General features: G+C 45.4%; 1 long non-coding RNA gene across 1 annotated transcript in view; it reads left to right on the top strand.

Moving 5' to 3' along the window:
* The first annotated feature begins 813 nt into the window (after positions 1-813).
* The window catches only part of LOC306929460, a 49,640-nt gene continuing 25,115 nt past the window's right edge, over positions 814-25,338 (top strand). Inside the window, exon 1 of the long non-coding RNA XR_013790792.1 lies at positions 814-1,343. This is a non-coding gene — a long non-coding RNA (uncharacterized lncRNA). The remainder of the gene's footprint in view (positions 1,344-25,338) is intronic.

The raw sequence follows: 25,338 nt of genomic DNA, 5'->3' as shown, positions 1-25,338 counted from the left end.
TTCTTGAGGTTAAGTTTCTGGTTTAAGGACTTCAATGTTTTGTACCATACTATTGTATGAGTACCGAACAAAGAATGTTTGCTTTCGCCATCTTTGTTGCAGAAGAGTCTGGGCAATTAAGGTTTAGTCTTACTAGAAGTACTAAACGTTTCTCAATCTTCTATTTAGATTTAGTCTGGCTTAATCTAGTTACCTCTGAGGTAGGTTTCTGGAGGTCAATGATTAAAGTGTGATTACCTTTGAGGGGATTAAGTCCACCCATCAAGCCTAGCCCGTCTCCGGACCCCCCGGGTTGAGCTCCTTTGGACCCCTACCCCGTAGGGTCCGGTATCATCGGCTTCAAGCGACATGGGATGCAATCTGATTTACCCTGACTTACCCCTGTGCTGCGCCTCCATCACTGTGGCTGGCTACCTGCGACAGAGCGCCGGAACTGGCTATCTGCGCGTTCCTGCATCTGTCGCAGGTAGCCACCCACAGTGATGGAGGCGGTACAATAGGATGTCAATAAGGAAGTCAAGGAAGGAAGGAAGAGAGCTGCCAAAACGGTCGTACAAACATTAAAAATACTTAACGGCTTCTGAGCCGTTCGCGGGGGGGGGCAGAGGGTTCGTTGTCTCCTATAGCGTTCATATGCTTCTTTTGGAATATGTCAGCGTGACACCCACACCGCAGCACAGGGGTAAGTCAGGGTAAATCAGATTGCATCCCATGTCGCTTGAAGTCGATGATAAGGAACCCTACGTAAAGTCATCAAAATGTCAGAAACTTTAACGTAGGGTTCCGAAAGGAGCTACCATCAAGCCCATTAGTGTCAACCTCGGACCATCAGATCATGGTCTGATTTTGAATCTAAATGGCTGTGTTTCTGCTATTGTCCTGGCTCTGCTCTAATTAAGAGCAATTTAGAGGTTTAGCATTTAATGGTTTGTTTACTACCCTGTTTCCTGTAATGGATTGGTATTGTTTAAGCCTTGTGGAAATGTGGTGTTTAATTTTAAAATCCACTGCTTCTCTGCATATCGTCTTTCCCCCTCTGTCCAGGGTCAGGTTTAGGTATAGTTTTACTGAGGTTAGGGTTAGGTTTAGGCTGTCAATCACAGCGACTGGCCAATCACAGCGCGTCGACTGCACAACCCGTGTAGGCTTTGGTATGTCGCTGTACAGCCTCGTTTTTATTAACGCATCATGCTGCTGCTTCCTGCATTATGTGCACATTCAAAACAACAGGTGGTACGCAGGGCCGTTCTGTGACTTAACTATATCTCTGAGCGCTTCCAAACTCCAACATCACGCTTTGCAGAAATAGGATAATTCAAGCTTGCCCTACAGCTGCAATGTTGGTGAGTTTAATGTTGTTTAATACAAGCAGATCGGACATTTCTATTTGGATCAATGGGCTGTCACACATTGTGTGTGTGCGTGTGTACCAATGATTCATAGAGGTATTAAGAATGTTTTGCAAAGCATGTTAATGTGGCCTCCATGTTTGTTCATGTTTGTAAAACATTCCTAAAAGATTCCCATTTGAGATTCTTTGGCTATTCACCTACACTGATTATACACTGCTCTTCATGGCAGTCATCCAATGGCTATAGCGTACATGCATGCATCATTCTTGTATCTCAGATCATTTCAGGTGAATTAAGTTCAGCTGGGTATTCTTTGTTTCAATAGTGCAAACCCTCAAGGAAATAGCCTACAGAAAATAATGTAAGTACCTTGTTGGGGGTTGCCCTGCTTGTGGCGTCATCTTCCTTGTGCACACATGCATGTTTGGGTCCACCAGGGACCACCAGGAGAGATGAGGCATGTGTCTTCAGGACCTTGGGAATCCAGAAGACCATGGATTTGGCCTCTCGTATAGCCTGAACATAGGACAAACATGGAACTTAATAACTCAGAAAACAAAAAAATATTTGTGGAGGCGGTGAAGTTTGTCTTTCAATGCCTTTCTCCTCACACATCCATTGCATGGATGTAACCACTATATGACGCCTGCATGGACAATGAAATTGTCAAGGATGTCCTCCTTCTCCTTAGTTATCAGATTAGTGAGGTTAAGCCAGAATCCTTTTGTCCCTGTATCAATATGTGCTTAGTATGTCTGTTTTGACAACATTCCTGTACGGTACTGTATGATTATGCTTCTGAAATTATCTATACACTTTTGTTTTTTAGCTACATTTTCACTTGTGTATTGCTGTCATTCACACCATTTTGAATCTTTGGTTTCGTTTTGACCAAATTCCGTCAATTTAGGTGAAAAATACCCACAGATGGTCACTGGCTGGAAGCAACACACAGCTTATGATTATTCTTATGTTTAGGCTGTTCCACTCAGAATGTGTTGAAGCAAAGCCTGCAAGCAATCAATGTATGTATCAGAATTGTAGTGCCATACCTTTGGGACGGCATGAATGCTTCTGAATCTAACGTTCCACTGTGCCCCTTCCCTCAGACAATTACTGCAAAACCTGAATATAGTATCTCTCACTCTCTTGTTCTCTTGTTCATAAACTGAGCAGGAATGTTCTGCACTCTGCGCTCCCACTGTGTGAGCTGGGAGAATGAATTGGGACAGCTGCACAGGCACTGATTGTGCCACAACAGCAGAAAGAGCCTTGGGAGTTTGTGTGAGAGCCAGGAGAGAGGCCTTGGAAAAAGCCCTGTGTCAGACCTTTTCACTGCAGAGATGCAACCCCCCTACCCCCCCACCCCAGCCCCCACTCACGCTGACAGAGCCCTGTCACACACCTGATCGCCATGTTGACCATCTGTTGACAATTAGTACCTGTGAATAGATTGAATTTTTTTTAACGAATCTGCTCAGCTCAGCATTGAGTTCATGACACTGCTGTTGGGTGAATATTTCGTCACTTCAATGCTGATGTTTTTCTTTGTTTCTTTTTTTTTTTTTTTTTTTTCTTTTTTTGTAACTTGAATTGAATATTTGCCCTGATCCTCCAACATGCTGAGTAAGTCTCATAACCCCTAGAGGCCCGCGGGACAGCTATTCCAAATTAATTGTATTTAACAAAAAGTATGGACGTTGAGCGGAAAATAAGGCTTATATCCTCTGAAAAAAAGTTGACCTTCTTAGATGCCTTCTTAGAAGTTTCCAGCTAAGCACGGCATACTGTGGCAGATCGAGGTAGAGGAGCACAGAGAAGTGGGGTAAGGAAGTGGGACACCCTCTGGGGGTTCATGAAGGCACATAGAATATTCCCTATGATACAGATACAAACGCGTTTTTTTACACAGTTTACAGATTCAGAGTGTGCACACTCTCCGAAGTTGTATTAGTATTGCCGTTTCTGATACTGTGCACGTTGGGAATGCTCCCATGTTATCGCAATGTAACGTGTTGTGAGCTTGTAGATTTGCTAACCCCAGAATAGGGACGCTTGCGTCCATGAGGTAATGAATGGCCTTTCTGTAGTTTTTATTTTAGTATTGTATTTTACTAGAATTTCGGCTCATCCTAGAGTTACGTTGCAGTGCAATATGGGAAGAAGGAAATTGCGGGATTTGACAGACTCCACTTGCCCTGCATATTATGTGTTGTTAACTTGTTTTGTATTATTTTGATTAGTGATGCTGAAATCAACACGCGTGTGAGTCCGTGGTGGGACTGGGAAATAAATAATGCGCAGAAGAACTTGGCAGGCGACTGTGTGTGTGTGTGTGTGTGTGTGTGTGTGTGTGTGTGTGTGTGTGCCATTTCAGCTGTTTTTAAACCCAGTGTTGTGGCCGTCACATGGAACGGATGGTTACACATCAGACTTTTATACACAAGATGAGGAAATAAAGGAACTCTGAAGAATTTGACTGGTCTGAGTGGTATATTTATTCCAAGTCTTAAGATCGTACGAAATGATGCAGACACGAGTTCTCAGAACGAGACTCCGCATGAACATGAACAAAAATCACTTTGGTTTGAATATATAAACACACAGGATTCTTCAGAAAGAGGTGGTCCTACATGACAGGTTGTTAATTACAAGATTACAACTGATCTGCTCCCATCAAGGAGTGCAGTTTTAGGCCGGAACCCATTGATGAGTTGTAGCAGGGAGTCTCCCGGCCCGATAAGATAAGCCTGAGAAAAAGGGTGCCCATCTGCCGAGCCGAATAATATACGCTCGGCAGTGGCCCTTCTCACCCAGCCTCTGACCTTGTCCTTATTTATCAGTATAAACCTGCAGACCTCGGAAAGCCTAGTTGAGTACTTTGACATGTTGGAATGTGAGGATCAACACATGCAGTAACCTCTAGCATTATATAGAAATCCCAATACACATTATAAAATGAAAAATTATAGAGAATTAATTGTATTTAACGAAAGGAGAATTAATATTCTCCTAACAATCCTCCCTGTTGTTTATTTAAACACTTTAACTAAACAATCAAACAATGAACGTGAAATACAATTATAATGGAGATTTAGTGTAAATAACATGTCGATGTACTCCAACAAAATAGGACATTAACTGTAAGGCACACATCAATGAAATCCCCCCTCATATAGAGTTTTAGGGATGGCACATCAGAAAGTACAGCTAGGAAGAACATAGCAGGCTGTTTTTTCTACAAATGAAAGCACTCGTATGGTTTTTTAGCAAAGCAAAAAGTAATACTATCAAACATTTAAACAATAATCAATGCAAAATAGGAACACAAGAACACAGTTAGAGCTCAAATGGATTGGAGAATACATTTAAACATCAAAGGGATTGTAGTCAGCCTCCTCCACCTCCTGCATTTCGGTAGCCTGGACTAGTTGATACTGAACCAGCTGGCCATAGATTATACGACTAATACACATGCGTACCAGTGGAACAATGCAGCAGACGAAAACGAACAGGAATATGAAAATCAAGGCCGCGGGGGCAAGCAGTCTCATGAACCACGCAGTTAATGAGCTGTTCGCGAAATATGACCAAAAAGACCACCCCGCGGGTTCAGCCACTTCTTCAGCCTTCATGTCGTCAAGGAGGGAATTCATGTGATTAATAACAGTGGATAGATTACCCGAGATGTCTGGTATGAAAGTACAACAACTATCAGAGAGAACATGACATAATCCTGACTGTGCGGCAAAGACCAAATCCAAACCAATTCTGTTCTGCAAAATCATTAACCTAGCCGCTTTCTCAAAGGGACGCAGAGCCTCAAAACCTTGTACAGTGTATGCAGTGAAATTCTCAAGTTCTAGGTGCAGGCGGTCAATGTGATGTGCAAGGCTAACAGTGCCCCACCAAGGGAGGAGGCCTCCCAAGAACTTTTCCCCCCCACTCACCATGATGTGCCCCATGTCACGTGTCTTGCGTGCGAGTGAACCTACTGGCCTATAGTGGGGGTAATGGTGCGTGGTGTATATCAGCTTGTCATAAATCTGAACATGGGGAATGAGAAAAACGGGAGTGCAAATACCTTTCCAGTTTGGTGGCAGGACCTGATAATAATTCATACCACAGAGCCAAACCATGTCGGTGGTTGCTCCGAAGCCATCGTCACCGGGCCATGCAATGTCAGAGGTGAAGTCAGGGCTGAGTAGGGATGCACTAGCGAGGTCAGAATGGTCAGGGATGAGACAGGAGGAACGTGTGGTATGGAAGAAATGCCCATCACGGTTAACAGTGAAGGAACATGTAGAGTCAAGGGTTTTAACGCAACCAGAAAGCTCCCCCACCTCTCTAGACACTGGATCCCCTGTACGCTTGAAGCAGACAGGGAAAGCGTCATTAATGAGACGCTCGTCAATTTGGCCTACTGGATTGTAGACTTTCCAGTCTTTGGCGTCAGTGTAGAGAGAGATGGAGTCGCGGCTTCTGATCCGGAAGGGAGTGTTGTCCTGTTGTAATGAAACATTAAGTCGTGCACAGTCAGACAGAATGGTAGGAGAGACATGTGGTGTCAGGACGGCAAATCTGCATGCGATCTGAATCGCGGTCATTTGTAGTGGCTTGACAGGGATAGAATGAGTCTGAGCCGTTGGAAAGAGGGAGCATGCATAGCAAGACTTATTACCACTTAAGTCAGACCTCTTCAACATCATGTGTAGAGAATTATACCAAAGGTTATCAGTTATGCTGGTCCTGTTTAAGTCGTCATAGTGTGTGTGGTCAGCGGGATAGGTCAATGGGCGCAAATGGGACAAGGTTTCAGTAAGTATGGTCTTGCGGTGATACTCAGTGTTCTCGCGTGTGTGATTGACAAGGCTAGGGAGGGCTGTGGGAGCTATTTCTAGAAATATTGCTCCGCACGGGTCTGTACCCGCTGCCCAAATACACATTACATACCAGCCTTGATCGGACAGGAGAGCATTTTGTAGGGTCAATAGGATAGATGTAGTGTGTTGGTTAACTTTAGCAATGGACATTCTCTGTCTTAGCTTCGTGAAATCAGTGTGTAGGAGGTAACCCCAGCTCCCGTCCGTTGCCCAAATTGCTTGATTCCATGACCCACATGTTACATCCCTCCCCCTCTGTACATAACACAAATAAACCGGGTACCATGCCCATACTGAAGGATTGGGTTTGCAGGACACATAATCACATACATCAATAATCACAGTTGACGTAGCAGCATTCAGAAGTGTGACATTCTTGGCGTGGAATTGAGCCGGTTGCCGCTCTACATAAGAGCGTGGCTCAGTGGATCTCTTGGCCCTGGCCGGGCGTGAGCCGATCAGTGGCAGCCCGGATATGTTGTCAGCCTGGTGTACCTCCGTGCACAGGAGGCTGCATAGGAGATCGTCGGGGTAGTAGGTTGTCTGGTTGTCAGTGTGATTCCCTGATGTAGCCTTTGTTGTAGTCTTGGCCATTGCCCAAACCCATATGACGCTTCCGAACCAGAATGACAGAAGCGTACAAACGGATATGAGATCAATGGCACGACGACGTCGTCGCCGTCGCTCCCTGGCGGCTCTCCTCTGAGCCACCATCGCGATGGGAATGATGAGACATCTGGTGAATCCATCCTCCAGACTGTCAAGCCCTCCCTCCTCCATAACCTCGAAGCCGGCTCGTATCAGGTCAGGTGATGGGCTCATGTAGACATACGAGCCGGCGTCCGAGTCATCGCTGGGTGGATCTACTGGGGCTGTCGGTCCCGTCTGCGGCGGGGGATAGGAGGCATCCAATTCGGTTGAGGGATCCATTGTGCAGGGCGGGGTGCTCTTCTAGCGTGTGGCGGAAGGCCTTGTGCAAATATGTTTGCAGGAGGCCTATCAAATGGCCGGGCGTCAGCTCCGTCTGTGACCGTAGTAGTAACGGTGATGTCGGACAGTGTGCGGACAGTGGTGGTTGTCTGGGTGGAAGGGCTGTATGTTGATTCGACAATGTAGGCGTAAGTGGTAACACTGGCTGCGTCAGCCATCGAGGTTGCGCAGACAGTAGCTCTTGTCTGGCTAACTCACCACTATATCACGTGGGCTTCTATTTAGCTCTCCTCCCCCACCTGAGAATCAGTTTCTGCCTGCTCCTTCTCTAGCTCTCCTCTTCCTCGCGTCGTGCGCCTCTCCTCCTCCTCTGGTCGTCCGGCTGGCTTTGTGACAGGCACGGCTGCTGAACTGGGCGGGGCAAGGAACTTCTTACAGTGCGTCACGTGAAGCCAGGCGTCTCGTTCCTTTACCTTGACAGCCAGGTGGGTTGTAAGAAGGACCTGATAGGGCCCCCGGAAACGTGGAGAGTTCCAGGTGGATCGTTTGTTGTCTTTGTAGAAAATCCAATCACCAGGTTGGATGTCGTGGCATTTGACCCCAGCTTCCAGGGGTCGAGGTAGAGCGTTTCCAACACTGCGGGAAATAAAGGTTAAGTTTTTAGACATAGCCGCACAGTAGGTGATGAGTTCACTGGTCGCAAGAGGCAGCATGTCTCCTGCGTTTATCCCTGGTCCCGCCCCCCCGGGGATCGCCCAGCCTGTCCGAGGGGGCCTGCCAAAGAGAATCTCATAAGGGGACAGTCCAACAGATTTGCGCGGTCGCATTCTCATGTACATCAAGGCTAGGGGGACACATTTCACCCAAGATAGACCCGTCTCGTTGCCTATCTTAGTGAGTTTCGATTTTAAAATGAAGTTAGTTCTCTCCACAGCCCCAGCTGCTCTGGGCCAGTAAATGCAATGTTTCCTTATGTCTATGCCGAGGACTTTACCTAATTGGGTGATGGCGTTGTTGGCAAAGTGGGGGCCCGAATCACTTGAGATTCGGGCCGGCAGGCCAAAGGTCGGGACAATGTGGTTGAGAAGAGCTTTTGCCACAGTGGCAGAATTAGCTGAAGCCGTTGGAAAGGCTTCCGTCCATTTAGAAAACATATCACAGAATACTAAAACATGTTTCTTTCCCTCGCACGGGGACAAAGTGATGTAGTCCATTTGAATATGGTCAAAAGGTAAATTCGGAGTGGGATGGGCTCCTCGGATAGAGACGTGAACAGTCCCTTGGGAGTTGTTCTGTTTGCAGATCACACACTTTCTACAGAAGTTATCTGCTACACATGAAAACCCCTTTGCGTACCAGCTCACTGCCAGAGCGGACCGCATGGCCCCTTCACAAGCATGGTCCTGTCCATGTGTAATACTTGCCATAGCGGTATAGAAGTGGGAGGGCAGACAAGGCTTCTGTAGGCCCCTTCCGTCAGGGGGCCCCGTCCATATCCCTGTAATTAAATCACACTTACCTCCCGCCTGCCCCCACTTTTTCTTATCTGCTGCAGAGGCAAAAGTCTGCATCTGGCGAAGGTCAAGTCCCTCCTCTGTGGGCGCGATCTCACTCAGTAGCTGTAAAGAATTGACAGGCAGAGGCAAAAGTGACGCGGCTCGGGCTGCGGTGTCCGCCCTAATATTGCCCCGGCTAATCAAAGAATTATCACGGCTGTGAGCTTTGCAATGCATGATGGAAACGGCTTTTGGCAACAATATTTCTGTCAGAAGTGTAGCTACTAATTTACCGTTTAAAATGGGCAGGCCGGCCGAGGTCTTAAACCCTCGCAGTTGCCAGAGTGCTCCAAAGCTATGACAAACTCCCCAAGCATAGCGTGAATCCGTATGTATGTTTACTATTAGGCCCTTAGCACAGTGGCATGCTGCAGTCAAAGCACAGAGTTCTGCAGCCTGTGCAGAAAGGTTTCCAGGCAGCGGCCCGGAAATCAAGGTCTCAAAGTCTGTACATACCGCATAGCCGACCCTGTTAACACCAAGCAGTTTGTCCCGAGAAGCGGAGCCGTCAGTATACAGCGTCATGTCAGCGTTGTCTATGGGGGTGTCCTTCAAGTCTGGCCTGGGTAGGCAGACAGAAGCGACCGCGGCCAGGCAATCATGGGGCTCCAAGTCTTTGTCGTCTGGCGCCCCCTCCGTCTCAACAGGAAGAAGAGTAGCGGGGTTAAGTGTGAGACAACGTTTGACAGTAATGTGAGGCATTTCGATAAGGTTGCAATAGTACCGTTGATAGCGAGCAGCTGTCATGTGTGAGGCTTTCTGTTCAAGAAGAAGATGTGATACAGCATGTGGCACTAAAAGAGTTAATGGCTGGTATAACACAAAATCTCTAGAGGCCAGCACGGCTAAGTCACACGCAGCAACGCTCTGTAAACAATATGGCAACCCTCTTGCCACACTATCCAACTTACCTGAAAAGTAGGCGACCGGCCTTAATGTGCCAGCTGCTGGCTGAGTTAGCACCGACCTCATGTGACCGTCTCTCGCATCCACAAACTGAATGAATGGTTTCTCACTGTCAGGCAGACCTAGGGCAGGACACCTGGAAAGTGCGTTTTTCAGACGGGAGAAGGCGTCGACAGCCTCAGGGGTCCACTGTAACTTAGAAGACATGGTTGTTAGAGAATGGTCGTGACATATGTCATGCAAAGGTCCCATCATGGCACTGCAATCTGGGATAAACATTCTGCAAAACCCTACTGCGCCCAAAAAAGACATGCACTGTCTCTTTGTTAGGGGGCGGGGGATTGCTTGAATGGCAGCAATGCGCTTGGACGACAAGTGTTTGCTCCCATGGCTGATGTCATGGCCCAGGAAGGTCACACGTTCTTGCACAAACTGGAGTTTCTGTATCGAGACTTTTAACCCCGCCTCTGCAAGGTGACACAGTGTAGTTATCGTGGCCTCTGTGGTTAAAGCGTGAGTGGGGCCGAATACACAAATGTCGTCTACGTAGGAGAGATAGCCACAGCCAGGCGGCAGCTGCAAACTCTCCAGTACGTCAGTCAGCGCTCTGTGAAATAGATGTGGGCTGTTATGAAACCCTTGGCAGAGCCTCGTGAAAGTCCAAGTTTTCCCTAGGAAGTTGAAAGCAAACCAGATTTGGGATTTATCTTCGACCTTTATTGAGAAAAATGCCTGAACCAGATCTATACAACTAAAGAACCGTGCTTCCTTATCGATGCCACTGAGTATCGTATATGGATTGCTTACTATTGCTGGTATGCTCTCAGTATGCAGATTAACACTTCTCAGATCCTGCACAAATCGATAGCCCTTGACCGAACCATCAGGAGCTAACTTCCGTACTGGAAGTATGGGGGATCGAACCGGAGACGTAGGGCACGGGACAATGATGCCAGCTTTGAGTAAAGCATTAAAGACTGGAGTAATACCTTTTATATTCTCCGGTTTAATTGGGTACTGTTTCGTGTGTGGCCTGTATTCAGACTTAGGAGTAATTGTAATTGGGGTACAGCCTTTGATTAACCCAATGTCACAATCGTGAGCTGGCCACAGCGACGAAGGTACTCTAGAGAGAATAGGGTCTTCTATTGATAGCAGACAGGGCTGAACAGCGGTGGGGGCTGTTGTTGCTATGGCAACGCCCGGGGGAGATTCCTCCTTTAGAGAGACAGAACGTTGGGAATGTGCCAAAACAGCCAGGCCTGTGCTCCAGGCGTGTGTTCCTGGAGAATAAGATATTTCTGGAGTGATACACACCCAATCTGTAGAGGCGAAGACATGGTTTACAAGCGGGATCAGCTGTTCAGATGGAATTTTGCACAGCTCTACGAATGGCCTATCTGATCGCACATCACATGATTCAACCAGTTCCTTGTCTAGCCGGACCGAGAGAAACGCTGCCGTTTCAGTCCAGTAAAGATTTGTGATGTGCGTCTCATCTGTTTCTTTGCTAAACCACATTTCCTCAAAGGCCAGGTCTTGATCTGGTGAGGTGTGTACTGTATAGCATAAATTCTCACTGGGCGTGAACACTGTTCTTTTGTCTAGTACATACTCCCTAGCCAAGCATGACAACCTGTCTGTCTTGTCCCTATCTATCAGACGGGATTGATACTCATACACTGGTGTCATTGGATCCAATTTCACACTCTGATAGGGGGTAAAGGACCTGCTGTCTACGTTTGGATCTAGCAACACCATTTGAACCAACTGTAAATCACCCTCCCTGCTAGTGACGTCACTCTCTCCTTCAAAAGGCATGTGCATCACTTTCATACCTTCCACAGAGGGAATCAACGCCAGAGACATGGCACACAATAAATCTCTGGCCAACAGGTTGACAGGGCAAGTGTGTGACATGATAAATGCATGTTTTAAACTCTGAATACCGTCAGTCACACGTAAAGGGACACTGAATTTCTCTTTTGTCACTTGACCTGAGCTACTGATTGTACAAACAGTTCGACCTCCCAGCTTAACCCGCCCCATATCACGTGCACGCAGTGTGGAGTACGTGGCCCCTGAATCAGCTAGAAACTCAATTTCCACCCCATTCACTGTCATATGGTACACAGGCAGTATTTTACTTGACACAGAGGGATCGTATTTGGCAAATTGAGAGGCAGGAAACCATTTCTTTTCTAGGAACACAATACATTCTTTCAGTGTGATGTAATCAAGTGGTGATTGAGTGTTTTGTGTTTCTGTCTGCGCGTGCAGCGATGGAGTGTGTCTGGGTACATCAGAGGGTGTCTGGCTGCGTGCGTTGTCCTGTGGGATTATGTTTTTATCAGCGACAGGTTGTGTTGTTTTGTGTGTAATGTGTGGGGTGTGGCTTCCTAATGGTTCAGGGGTTGTTGTAAATTGCGGTGTATTGGTGTGTGATTGTGTTTCTGTCTGTGCGTGCGGCTGTGGGATTATGTTTTTGTCAGTGACAGGTTGTGTTGTCTTGTGTGCAATGCGTGGGGTGTGGCTTCCTAATGGTTCAGGGGGTGTTGTAATTTGCGGTGTATTGGTGTGTGATACTTGACCTTGTACCGCAGTCACGTGGAGATGATGGAGATCTGTACCGGCCTCGTCCTGGCCTAGTCAGCGGCGGCCCCCCCCCCTCTGCGACTCTTTCCCCCCATCCTTTACCTCTCCGTCTCCGGCCCGCCTCTTCACCCATGGTTTCTTCTGCTTGTTTCGTTGGTGGGGGCATTCATTCCTCCAGTGCGTATAAGACCCGCAATTGAAACACTGTGAAGTGTTGTCTCCTGGCCTGTAAACCCTTTGATAATCTCTGTCTCTCTCTCTCTCATGGTTGTAGTCCCTCTCTCTCTCTCTCTCCCTCTCACGGTCCTTTTCTCTCTCCTTTCTCTCAGCCCCCTCCTCTCTGTCGTTCCTCTGATTTCTTGCATCATTTTCAGTCAAATGTTCCACTTTTGACAGCATGGAAAGGTGTGCTGCGTCCGCTCGTTTTTCTCTCTTCCCCTTTTCTTTTTCTTTTTCTGCCAGCAGTTGGTTTTCAGCATGCTGTGCGTGTCGGAGAATTAGAGTTGGCTCACTACTGCTATAATCCAAAAGTCCGTCTTTGACTTTGGTTGAGATCTCTTCCCTCATATTTGACAGGAGTAGTGTCGTCATCAGGGCCTTCGCGTGTGGGTCTGCCAAGTCAAACCCGCCATATGTTGTCATGGCGTCCTCCAGTCTCACAAAGAAAGTCTTCATCCTCTCGTCTTTCTCCTGGATTATCTTTGTCACCGCCCCCAGGTCTTTCTTTACAGGAAATAATCTCTCTATTTCCTCACATGCTCGTTCCAATCCGTCTCTATAACCATAGTTTTGGAGATAGTCCGGCAGGTCGGGCCTTTCAGTGTCGTGACGCGCGCAGGAGCGCAGAATGACTCTCATCTGGGTCGCGTCAAGGTGTTTGGCCAGTAGTCCAAGAATCTCGGGGAATGTAGGTCGGTAGGTCGAGCAAAAGATTCTGAATTCTCTCGTGAAGGCCTCTCCTCCCACAATGGAGGGGCTTTTCAATGATGCTGCATACACCTTGACCTCTTCTGGGTTCCACAAACGCTGTACCATCATTACGTCCCCGTTCGCCCCGGCCACTTCTACCATCGGAAGTTGCATTTCAGTCTCATAGTTCTGTTCGTAGTTGGGGTCAAGGCCATGACGGGGTTGGGGGCCGTGGCCTCCCCTGGCTTTTGCGCGTGTCAGGACTCCGGTCTGGGCAGGTGCTTGCATCGCGTGCAGGCCGTGCTGTGGTGCTGGGGGAGTAGGTGGTGTCGATATGGGAGGAGGTGGTGTGGGTGTCGTCTGCGGCGTTGATATGAGAGGTCCGGGCGTCGCCCAGGCCGCAGGTGGGACTGGAAAAGTAGAGTTGACAGCTGGCGGAGCAGAGAGAGGAGCTATCCATTGTGGTATCATTGTAGAAAAAGGCATCATCTGTGGTGCTGAAACATTAACCCAATGCTGCACGTCCATCCCCGTCATAGGTTGTGAAGGGGTTAATAGTTGCTGCTGTCCACTTTGTGCAGAATTTGCAGTGCCTTGGCTGAATGTCAACGAGTGGGGAGGTAGATTAGTAGATGTCGAGGAGTTGGCGGATGGAGCCTGGAAAGTTGGTGGAAGGGTGTAAGGCGGCGGTGGTGAAGCCAGGCTCGGGTTGGACGGGGGTTCAGAGTCGGCGGGGGTGGTCCCACCACCGCGTCCGGCTCCAGGCGGGCACAGGTCCAGATCTGGATCCACTCCACGGGACTGCAATAACTGGAGGAGTGGGTAAAGAGATTGCAGGTGTATATGTGGGTTCATTTTATCAGAGGAAAGCGGTACTGTTTTATCTGAGTCATTTTCTTTCATGCATGCCCCTGTCATGGCCTCAGTTTTGGGTAGACTGTCAGAAGCCTGTGTGTGTCTGCGCTGTGCCTCTTCTAGCCAATAGCCGTGTACCCTTCTGTGTAATGCACATTTAGTCAGAATTTCCTTTTTAACCATGTGAATGCCTTTCTTTTTAACTAGCTCATTTTCTGCCTCAGTCAGCTTGTCACCCAGGTCTATCAATTTGCTGACACTCAGAGAGCCTTTCTCTGGAAAACCCATGAGGTACCACTCAGACAGACAACTAATAGCAACAGGCCCGTATTTAGCATTCATGTCTCTCATTACCTGGCTCCAAAATTCCTTCTCCATCACTAGATTGGGAGCCGACTGATGGTTGCCCATCTTTTATTCCTCACTGATAACGATCTCAGTGACCTTTTCTAGTTAAATTTCTTTAGCTAGGCTGGTTATACCGTGGGTTAAACAAGCATAAATACCCTCAGTCACTTAAAGTGTCAAGAACACCTTAATATTAAGACTGACCTCCGCGTGCCACTACCTCGAACACTTGCGGACCTTAGATTAACCTCTGCTATGCACCACTACCCCGAATGCTTTGCAGACCATTAACTAACCGTCAGAAAACTGACCTTCGCAGCACCTCTACCTCGAATGCTTTGCGGACCTTAGAATAATCTCTGTTTCACCACTACCTCGAATGCTTACAGACCATTAGACTAACCTCTGACACGGACCTCCGTTCAGACTTTATGACATATGCAGGTACGGGCCCAATATGTGAGTTAATACTCAATTAGTTTTACAACCTTGAAAATTCCCCCCCGATTCACAGGAACAAGATTTTAGTTTTTAGAAAAACCTCACCGTGTGTAATGTCTCGTCTGGTTCTTTGATGACCCAGTATACGCTTACTCCTGGTCCCTCCGGGTGCTTGTAAACGGGGCTCCCCCTTCGCTGGTGCTACGTGCGGTCCGGGGCGGTTGGCAGAGAGCCTCCGTGATGATCAATCAGCCGACAGCAAAACACCCGAAGGGCCTGGAGGGCGATGTCCTGGACCACTGCTCGCGGCGTCAATTGAAAGGAGACTTTTATACACAAGATGAGGAAATAAAGGAACTCTGAAGAATTTGACTGGTCTGAGTGGTATATTTATTCCAAGTCTTAAGATCGTACGAAATGATGCAGACACGAGTTCTCAGAACGAGACTCCGCATGAACATGAACAAAAATCACTTTGGTTTGAATATATAAACACACAGGATTCTTCAGAAAGAGGTGGTCCTACATGACAGGTTGTTAATTACAAGATTACAACTGATCTGCTCCCATCAAGGAGTGCAGTTTTAGGCCGGAACCCATTGATGAGTTGTAGCAGGGAGTCTCCCGGCCCGATAAGATAAGCCTGAGAAAAAGGGTGCCCATCTGCCGAGCCGAATAATATACGCTCGGCAGTGGCCCTTCTCACCCAGCCTCTGACCTTGTCCTTATTTATCAGTATAAACCTGCAGACCTCGGAAAGCCTAGTTGAGTACTTTGACATGTTGGAATGTGAGGATCAACACATGCAGTAACCTCTAGCATTATATAGAAATCCCAATACACATTATAAAATGAAAAATTATAGAGAATTAATTGTATTTAACGAAAGGAGAATTAATATTCTCCTAACACCTTCTTAGATGCCTTCTTAGAAGTTTCCAGCTAAGCACGGCATACTGTGGCAGATCGAGGTAGAGGAGCACAGAGAAGTGGGGTAAGGAAGTGGGACACCCTCTGGGGGTTCATGAAGGCACATAGAATATTCCCTATGATACAGATACAAACGCGTTTTTTTACACAGTTTACAGATTCAGAGTGTGCACACTCTCCGAAGTTGTATTAGTATTGCCGTTTCTGATACTGTGCACGTTGGGAATGCTCCCATGTTATCGCAATGTAACGTGTTGTGAGCTTGTAGATTTGCTAACCCCAGAATAGGGACGCTTGCGTCCATGAGGTAATGAATGGCCTTTCTGTAGTTTTTATTTTAGTATTGTATTTTACTAGAATTTCGGCTCATCCTAGAGTTACGTTGCAGTGCAATATGGGAAGAAGGAAATTGCGGGATTTGACAGACTCCACTTGCCCTGCATATTATGTGTTGTTAACTTGTTTTGTATTATTTTGATTAGTGATGCTGAAATCAACACGCGTGTGAGTCCGTGGTGGGACTGGGAAATAAATAATGCGCAGAAGAACTTGGCAGGCGACTGTGTGTGTGTGTGTGTGTGTGTGTGTGTGTGTGTGTGTGTGTGTGCCATTTCAGCTGTTTTTAAACCCAGTGTTGTGGCCGTCACATGGAACGGATGGTTACACATCGTAGACACACGCACGAGTATGTGTACTACGCGCACGCACGCTCGCTGACTTGTCGCGATGCGATACAAAATTCCCCCCCGCGCGCACGCACGCTCGCTCTCTCACTTGTCAGTTAAAGTCCCCCGCGTTGCGATACAGAAGTCCACACAGTGTACTGTGAACCCATGTGTCTGCAGTGACACTGCGTTGTACGCAGCTGTTTTGTGTTGCAGCGTATGCGCGCGCGCGTGTGTGTAGTGTTCGTCTTGTTCTTCTTCTAATGTGTGTGTGTGTGTGTGTGTGTGTAGTGTGTAACTTCCGGTTGGCTTTTCGGAACTGTGCAATGTAACATGGAAACTCGTGGGTCACGTGGTGGGGTTAGAGCCAATGGAAGAGGGCATGTTAGTGATGCCAGGTCCGCGTGAGTGGTAGTGTGTGTAAGTAGCCTGTAGGAAGTCAGGGTTTGCGGGCTTGTTTTCTTAGATGTGGCAACAAATTAGCAATGGTAGCCAATGGATGCAGGATGCAGTGTTGCCATGTCCGCGAGTTGTAAGCGAGTGGTAGTGTGTGTAAGTAGCGTGTTGAATGGCATTTTTTCTGGGCTTGTTTTCATAGACCTGGCGACAGTGTTCCGTGTCTGTGTGTGTGACTGTGTGCGTGCGGGGGTGTGGGTGCTTGGGGCGATAGTGTTTGTAGTAAAGAAATGCATTGCCGGCGTGAGTGTGGAAGGGAGGCGACTTTGGTGGCAGTGCAATGACCATTGTTCCGCGGGTGGTGTTGAGGCTCGGCGTTCGGCGCGACATGAGGAGATAGCTGCCGAACGAAAGTAAGTGTGTGATGTCACTGCCGCGTGAGTGTAGTGTGTAAGACGGCGTTGCAGTAGTGACATAGCTGTTTACTGTGTCTCTTGTTCTGGGCACTTGGGTACAACTTTTCAAATGTATAATAGATTATTTAGTATTTATTTATTCACTATTTAGTCTGACTTGTTGCGGATTGGATGGATGGTTGTGCAGCACGAATGCGTCACATCTGACTTTACAGTGATGCAAAACATTTATACGAACTAGATCCATAGATAAATACATACGTTCAACCACAGAACATGTGAAAGTCATAAAAACCAAGTAGGCTACAACTTTTATGTGCCATCAGTCTTTGTAGTACAAACACATTTCATACCTGTATTAGTTTTAATTCAGTTGGAAAGGTGTTCCAAAGAAGTCCCCAAATGGCAAATGTACTGTTTGTGATGTGTATCTGCAGTTGCCATTTGCTGTCCTGCTGATTCGGTGTATCCATGTTGTCTACTGATCTGCATGACATTTCTGCATTACAGTATTTAGACATTTGGAGGCTAGTTTGAGACAAGAAGATTGTCCCTATACACCGTACATGAGACATGTTGTCTCTAAAATGGTGCTGGTACACCGGACAATGAATGGCAAACGTCCGTGGGTCGTGTCTGCTTCCTGTTTTGAACCCTAAACGGTTTGAGGAAGTCTGGCGATGAGCTCAACAGAATGTGTTGCACTGCCGCCATATTCATCACGGTTCACGGTCATTCATTCAGTGTGCATCTCTATAGCTTGGGTTCCTAAACTGTTTCAGCTGTGACCCAATAGATAATTTAGTTGTCACCCAAATTTACAAAAATACATTATGAATGAATAACCTAAGCCATATTTGTATAGTCAAAATAGCAGACTTGTACAAAATATAGAAAACGTAAAATTGGTTGTTTGTGTTTGTGTTTGTGTGTGCGTGTGCGTCTGTCTGAGGTACTTAATTCTGTAATGACCTCCATTTCTTTCCTCAGGCATGCCATCCCTTGGTTAAACCATGCAAGGATGAACAGCTACTGCATACCCTCGGTTCTTGTCTATAGTGTCCATAGCCACGGCCATAACCTCATTTACTGCATATTAACTACACCTGTACACCTTGTGCCAGCCAGAAGTCCCAAAAGGTCTTTCTGCAAACTTGAATTTAAGTAGCATGGTTGAAAGTGCAGTTGGACTACTACAGTACAATACATGGCTGGGTTTCAGGGCTGTACTGGGAGCACACAGAGCACATCACGCCAGACACTCAAGGCAGAGAGTTGGTCCAAGCAAGCATTTGAACATTATGGTTGGGCATAAAGGGGTTATGGCAAAATGCAATGTTTTGGTACGTGTGTCAAGAGGGCAGAACAATCGGAAGGAGTGCAATTCAGATGCAAAGACTTTATCAACAAAATGACTAGGCTTAGCGAGAGGTGAGGCAGGTCAAACTGGGAAGGCGGCCAAGTCCAAACAGGATAACAACTTGAAAGGGTCAGCCTATAAGAGTCCAGAGACAGGCCGGAGGTCAAACAATCTACAAGCCAGGATCTGGAGGAAGAACTCCACACAGGAACAGAACAGGATTTGAGGCAGATCTCAGAAAAACTATGAAATACTAACAGGAGCCTATAGGGAAGCAATGACACAAGTGACATACGATCTGGCAGAAACTAAATGTGAAATAAACTACATTTTAGTTAACTGAATAAAAACAATTTTGATTCATCATCATCATCATCATCACCTTTATTTATACTCGGAAATACAGTTGAGGGCAAGCCCTCATTTTCAATGTAGCCGAGGTTACAATACACAAAATACAGTCAAAAAACAATACATCAAACAACATTATAAATCAGGATAAATTACAAAGGAACTTTATACAGAACAACCATCAGTAAAATAGATCAATTAAAGCAGGAGCAATCACTGTGAAAAACGTTCTGGAACATTCCTTTGAACTGACCGAAGGACGGCAGGGAGCTCAGATTGCATGTGTTATCGGATATTGGCGGGTTACAGCATTTCCGTGAGCTATTGTTCAGTAGAAATTAGCCTTTGCTCGTAAGGTTAAAATGTGGAAACTTCTTATTCTCATTATGTGAGAGTAGGCTATCCATCATGTGGCCGGGGGACTCGCTTGTGCTGATCTACAAGTTGTCAAGTTGTCAAATACACTTTATTTACATACTATTTACTGTTTTAACAACAGTTCGTGTACCGATTTGCGTGATGTTTGGACAAAATGTTTGGCATAAATTGGCATCCTCCCAGCTGGAAAAATAACATTAGTCTGTAGGATATGTGTACAGATGAGTGCACACGTACTGCGCAGGGAGACACAGAGGAAACTTGTTGTCTATAATTACTAAAGAGACGTTTATTTTTTGTTTGCTTAGTCATTTCATGGGAATTTGATCTGTGAATATTTCCAATAAAAAAAAAAAAAGTGTGACGTGAGGGGCGCTCTTATCATCATACGTCATCATACAATCATATATCATCTCATTCTCAACCACAATGGCACATCTCCCACCCAATCACGCTGGCCAATCACAATTTGCGTCTTCACTTTTGTCTTCAATTCAGAATTTCAACACAATAATCATCAAGAGCATGCAGTCCAGGTGTCTTCCAGGTAGGTTTCCACACTGCACGGATGAGAAGCAGGTATTAGTCAAGTAATCGGCCCCAGACAGCTGCAAATAATGACAAGTTACCGAAATACAATGTAAATTTATGTTTTAGCTTATACTGTATAGGCTAGGGTACAATAATTAGATGATTGGTAAATGATTAACCATGACAACGACATACACTTTTATTTTGTACTTTCTTGAACCACAAGCACTGATAATCACGTCATAATCTGTCTGCCTATTAGTTCTCTTGCACATACCAGTAATTAAATTTAGCATTGATTGGTTGAGTTGGTTGAGCTCCTCGATCAAAGCTATGATTCTGTGGAGACCGGCGACAGAAGCGCGCAAAAGCAGCAAAGCTAGGGACCTCTGGTCCTCCCCCCAGTGCGGGTGGTGGTGCTGTATAGCGGTGTGGTGTAGTACGCATACAGTTGGGTGCCACCGATATTGTCCCTTATCATTTGACCCATTTCGGCCTGACCTCAACATTTTAAAAAATCCTTCTAAATCCTCTTGTTTTCTGAAATAAATATTTTCACGATTTTTCAAAAATAGCAGACCTACAAGCTCGTAGCGCGCCACTCGGTGGCACGCTATGAGCTTGTAGATCTGCTATTTTTCAATAGCTAAATTATAACATAATGTTTAAAACACCAAAAGGGGTTCCCGCCCAAAATGGGTTAACTGTCCTTTTGCGCAGATCACGCAAACCTCAGCAAAAAGAAAAGGACAATATCGATGGCCTCCAACTGTACAGGTTTAGGTGTCCTCGCGTCGAAAATAAGTTTGCCCTGGACAAACTTTTTTTCTATCTCCGGTGCCGTCTCAAGAATCAAATGAAGAATGAGGTCGGGACATTGTGTGTGTGGTGTTGTGGTATATGTCGTTGACGTGAAAACCGGTTTCTGGGGGGATGCAGCCATACAGGCATCTAGCAGACACGTTGTGTGAAAAGACCCAACACCTTCCAGACACGCAGGGCACAGAGAGAATAGAGTGTATTCTTCTGTCTGATACACTGTCAGCCTTGAATAGGGCAAAATACATGGCAAATAATACACAAAAAGTCGCTCGACTGAGGGGAGGCTAAAACGTAAACAAGTAAGGCAAATGCCTTACTTTGCCTACAGTAAATCCGCGCCTGGTAGTCGGGATCAGGATTTGAACCCGCAACACGCTGTCGGGCTGGCATTGCAGCCTTGGGTGCCCAGACCACCCTGCCAGCAGCCCAGGCCACAGAAAGTTTAGATGCTGGCATTGCTAATAGCAATGACTCCAGGTTGCTACTATAATGTAGTATTCACATAGTGTAGGTCACCTTGAGGACATAAGCCAACTGTGACAGATGTGCCGGTCAGAATGAATAAATGTTAAGACCTGCATTTAACATCATCCCAGACACCACAAACACTGGACCTATGCCATACCCCTTTTTGCTGTATCATTTCAGAGTGAAAGCCATTTACAGATAAGACAACATTGGAAAATCAGTTATAGTCCGGGAGCCGTGGGGGTGAACGTGGTTTCGTCAGATAAAGTTTTTTTTCCAACTGATTCTTGTAGCTTGGGGTCACCTCTTAAGAATTCAAGAGGGTGCCCGGTGATATCCCTTGGGCATTTTTTGTTATTAACCCCTTAATGTCCAAAACACAAAAAATCCACCCAAAATAGAGTTTTATGATATTGCATGCAAGATACTTGATCTGAATACATCAAATTAGCTTTCTACAGTGTTCATGAATGTTGATATGCACAGTGTATTTCATTTAAGACACACAAACCTGAATTTGATCAGTTTTGTATTTGCACATTAACCACTTCAGCCCTATATACATTACGGCCATTTGAAAATAGCCAATCTACAAGCTCACACTGCGTAAAGTCAGTTTGGCTGTTTTTAGCATCCATCGCTAGCCTCCAGGGCTCCCGTGGTGTGAACAGACTGAACACGCACGCACAAAGGACGATGTGTAGAGTTTAATATTACTTCAATCCAACCTCATGAGTGGTAAACCTTTGTTTACACTAACAGAACATGGCACACACTGTATATACTATCGCATCGCTGTTAAAATGTATCGTTAGACCCCTAGACCCCTAGTAGGACCTACTCACAGTTCAAACTGTCACAGTAAAACAAGGAATATAGATGGCTTACTGGCTTATTTGATAAACATAACTGCATGTAAAGATTCTGCAGTTTGTGGTTGTTCCATTTAAATGTATTTGCGCATACTGCTGTGATCAAACGTGCTAATGGCCACCTATTAGGTATTGACTAGCTCAGATCACCTGTGAATGACCACATTATCATCATTAAAGGTGTGCTTCCATTGTTTTGTGGGGAAGCAACAATCTGTACCAATGATGGTGGCTCATTTGCAACAACTTGTTCTATTGTTCACAGGACGTCAATGATGTCAAGCTTTGAGGCTGAGGGCATTACATTCTAGAAATGATTCTCAAAAGAAACGTGTCTGGACTGTACGACCACTTTTACCTGGGTCTCAATACAGAGCTCAGAGTCAAACACAACAGCCATCGTTGTTGTGTTTGGGGGTTTAAAGAACTTACCAACAACAAAGCAGCATGCTTTAGTTACTCTTTGTATGTTTTGATTATTATTACAAAGCACATTAACCACTTCAGCCCTATATACATTACGGCCATTTGAAAATAGCCAATCTACAAGCTCACACTGCGTAAAGTCAGTTTTATTTAACTCATTTTGGGGCGAGGGCCACATTGCGCGAAAGGTGACTTGATGAGGGCCGCGACCAGTTGCAGCTCATGTGCGTTGACTTACACAGTTGTCACTTGGCTTTGTTTTCTTTCTGTTTATTGACATAAATTGACTTTATTTGTATTACAGTTGTAGGCTACAAGACATTTTGTAGGAGGTGGTAGTAGTTGAATAGACTGTTAACGAGCCCGTCAGTGACAACATTCCACACCTGGGCAGAGACAAAGCCGTCAGGGAGAGGTCACCAGTTTGACACCCCTGTTCTAGAGAAATGATTCTCAAAGGAAACGTGTCTGGACTGTACGACCCCTTTTACCTGGGTCTCAATACAGAGCTCAGAGTCAAACACAACAGCCATCGTTGTTGTGTTTGGGGGTTTAAAGAACTTACCAACAACAAAGCAGCATGCTTTAGTTACTCTTTGTATGTTTTGATTATTATTACAAAGCACATTAACCACTTCAGCCCTATATACATTACGGCTATTTGAAAATAGCCAATCTACAAGCTCACACTGCGTAAAGTCAGTTTTATTTTTCATCAATGTCACTTTGAGCCATCGTAACACCGTGACACCGTGACACCGTGACAGGATTATATTGGGGTAAAATGGCGTCCTTCCATAATGTGATCATGAGCTGATCTATGATAACCAGTGGCCATTAACATGGTTTAATCTATACATTTGAATGTGTTATTGTTCACAATGAGGCAGCAGCCATCATCATTTAGATTTCAACCGTGATAGACTAGACTCTTCTAGAGAATCCTGGTGTCATTGTTTCCATTCAAAATGCATTGAATGAAATGATCAAAACCCTACTGAAGGTCATTTCACACATCACCACATTCCATTCCACTCAAAGCTTTGTCGTTTCATTGATATCATCAATGCAGAATAAGTTTAGCTACATATATTGGAAGCCCCTTTTCATTCTGGGCTGGTGAGTTAAATCAAATCAATTACATTTAAAGGAGCTTCATTGGCATGAGAAAACATACGTTTACATTGCCAAAGCAAGTGTCAAAATACAATGAAAACGGTTGGATATGGGGAAAGTATATACAGTTGGATTTTGAAAAACAGAGCCATGTCACATTGCATCGTTACACACATGTTCTAAAGGGTATAAAGCTGTTTTTTAAACAAATGGCAGCATTTGTTTGCAGTTACTTTGGGAAAATGGCAGCATTTCTTCTCAAGACTATTTAAGACAGATTTAAGATGCAGTGTTTAAAGGTAGTAGCTCTGTTTACATGTGCAGTAGGTCTACTTGGTACAGATAGTAGTATTATTAAATCACTTGGAAGTATAAAGTGATATGACTTCACTCAACTATTACTGTTCACACTGACAAGTATCACCTGCTGTGACCAATATTCACTTATTGTAACTGCTATACTTTTATTTTTCTCTCTTTAATCATAATTTATACTTTCCACTTCTTATGTTGCTGTGTACTTGTTTTTTCCATGTGAGAACACAAAGTCCAATTCCTCATATGTGGACATACCAGGCCAATATAAATACTAGTAGTTTTATTTTGGTCATCCCCCTCTATTTTTATATATTGTACACATATTCTCTTTTTCGAGGGGCGCAGGCCCCTATTATATTCAGCTATATTTCTGATGAATTGAAAATGGTGGACCTTGTTGTAAACAAGTGTAATGCTTTATCAGTTGGTTGTCCACAGTAACAGCCTTTGTGCTTTCATGTGAATTGAACCCATTCTGCAAACTGTTAATAAATACTTCAATCAATCCATCAATATAGTGTAGATTTTTCTCTAACATAAACATAAAATACCATTGACATTGAACGGAGAATTGCCGGCATATGTGACAGCAAATCAGTAATTTTGTTTAAATTACCATTGTTATGATGTTACGTCATGATGATGTACGATGATAAGAGTGCCCCTCACTTCACACAGGTGTGATTTTTGAACTGTATTTGATTATTCTTTTTACATAGATGTCTATATTTGTAAATGGTAAATGGTGAATTTATCCAAGGCGCTTTACAGAGATTGTGCATTACATTCACACACCGATGGCAGCGGAAACCATGCAAGGCTGAAGGCACCAACCAGCACATCGGGAGCAAATAGGGGTTCAGTGTCTTGCTCAAGGACACTTCGACAGTAACTCTGGGGGAGCCCGGGTTCGAACTGGCAACCTTACGGTTACCATCCAGCCACTCTACCCCTGAGCCACCGCCGCCTGGTTGTATGTCTTTAATGTTGTGACAAATTCAAAATGGAGGACCCTGATGTAAACAAGTCTTATAGTGCTTTTTCTGGTTTTATCCTCTTAGCAGCTTTTGTAGTCGACCTGTACCTTCATTGAACTGTATACGCATTCTGCAAGATGTTAATACAATCAATCCCCCCACCCCCCTCACAGACACCTTGGGAAAGGTGTTAATGGTCAGAGAGGGGCCGGCCATGCTACTGTGACCAACCAGGTAACATCTTCCCTGAGTACCCTGACTAGACTGCATATAAAGAGTGGTCAGTGTTTCCTTCAGAGCAGATCATTTGAACCTAGGAAGCAGCAGGAGAAAGAGGACTCAAGAAACACACCATGACTACATTAATGACCACGAGACAACAGGAGAGCAACAGATTAAAACTCAAACTAGAAGGCCTGAAAAAGCATCGCTTTGAACCATACCAGCTACCACCTTCAAGGACATGTAGCCCTACAGGTAAGGGTTAATGACCGAATTAAAATGCATGCAGACACGCAAACTCTGAATACAAACACT

Source organism: Electrona antarctica (assembly GCF_951216825.1).
Source record: "Electrona antarctica genome assembly, chromosome: 9".
NCBI lineage: Eukaryota > Metazoa > Chordata > Actinopteri > Myctophiformes > Myctophidae > Electrona > Electrona antarctica.
The sequence above is the reverse complement of the archived record's forward strand: the minus strand, read 5'-3'. Positions and strand labels throughout refer to the sequence as shown.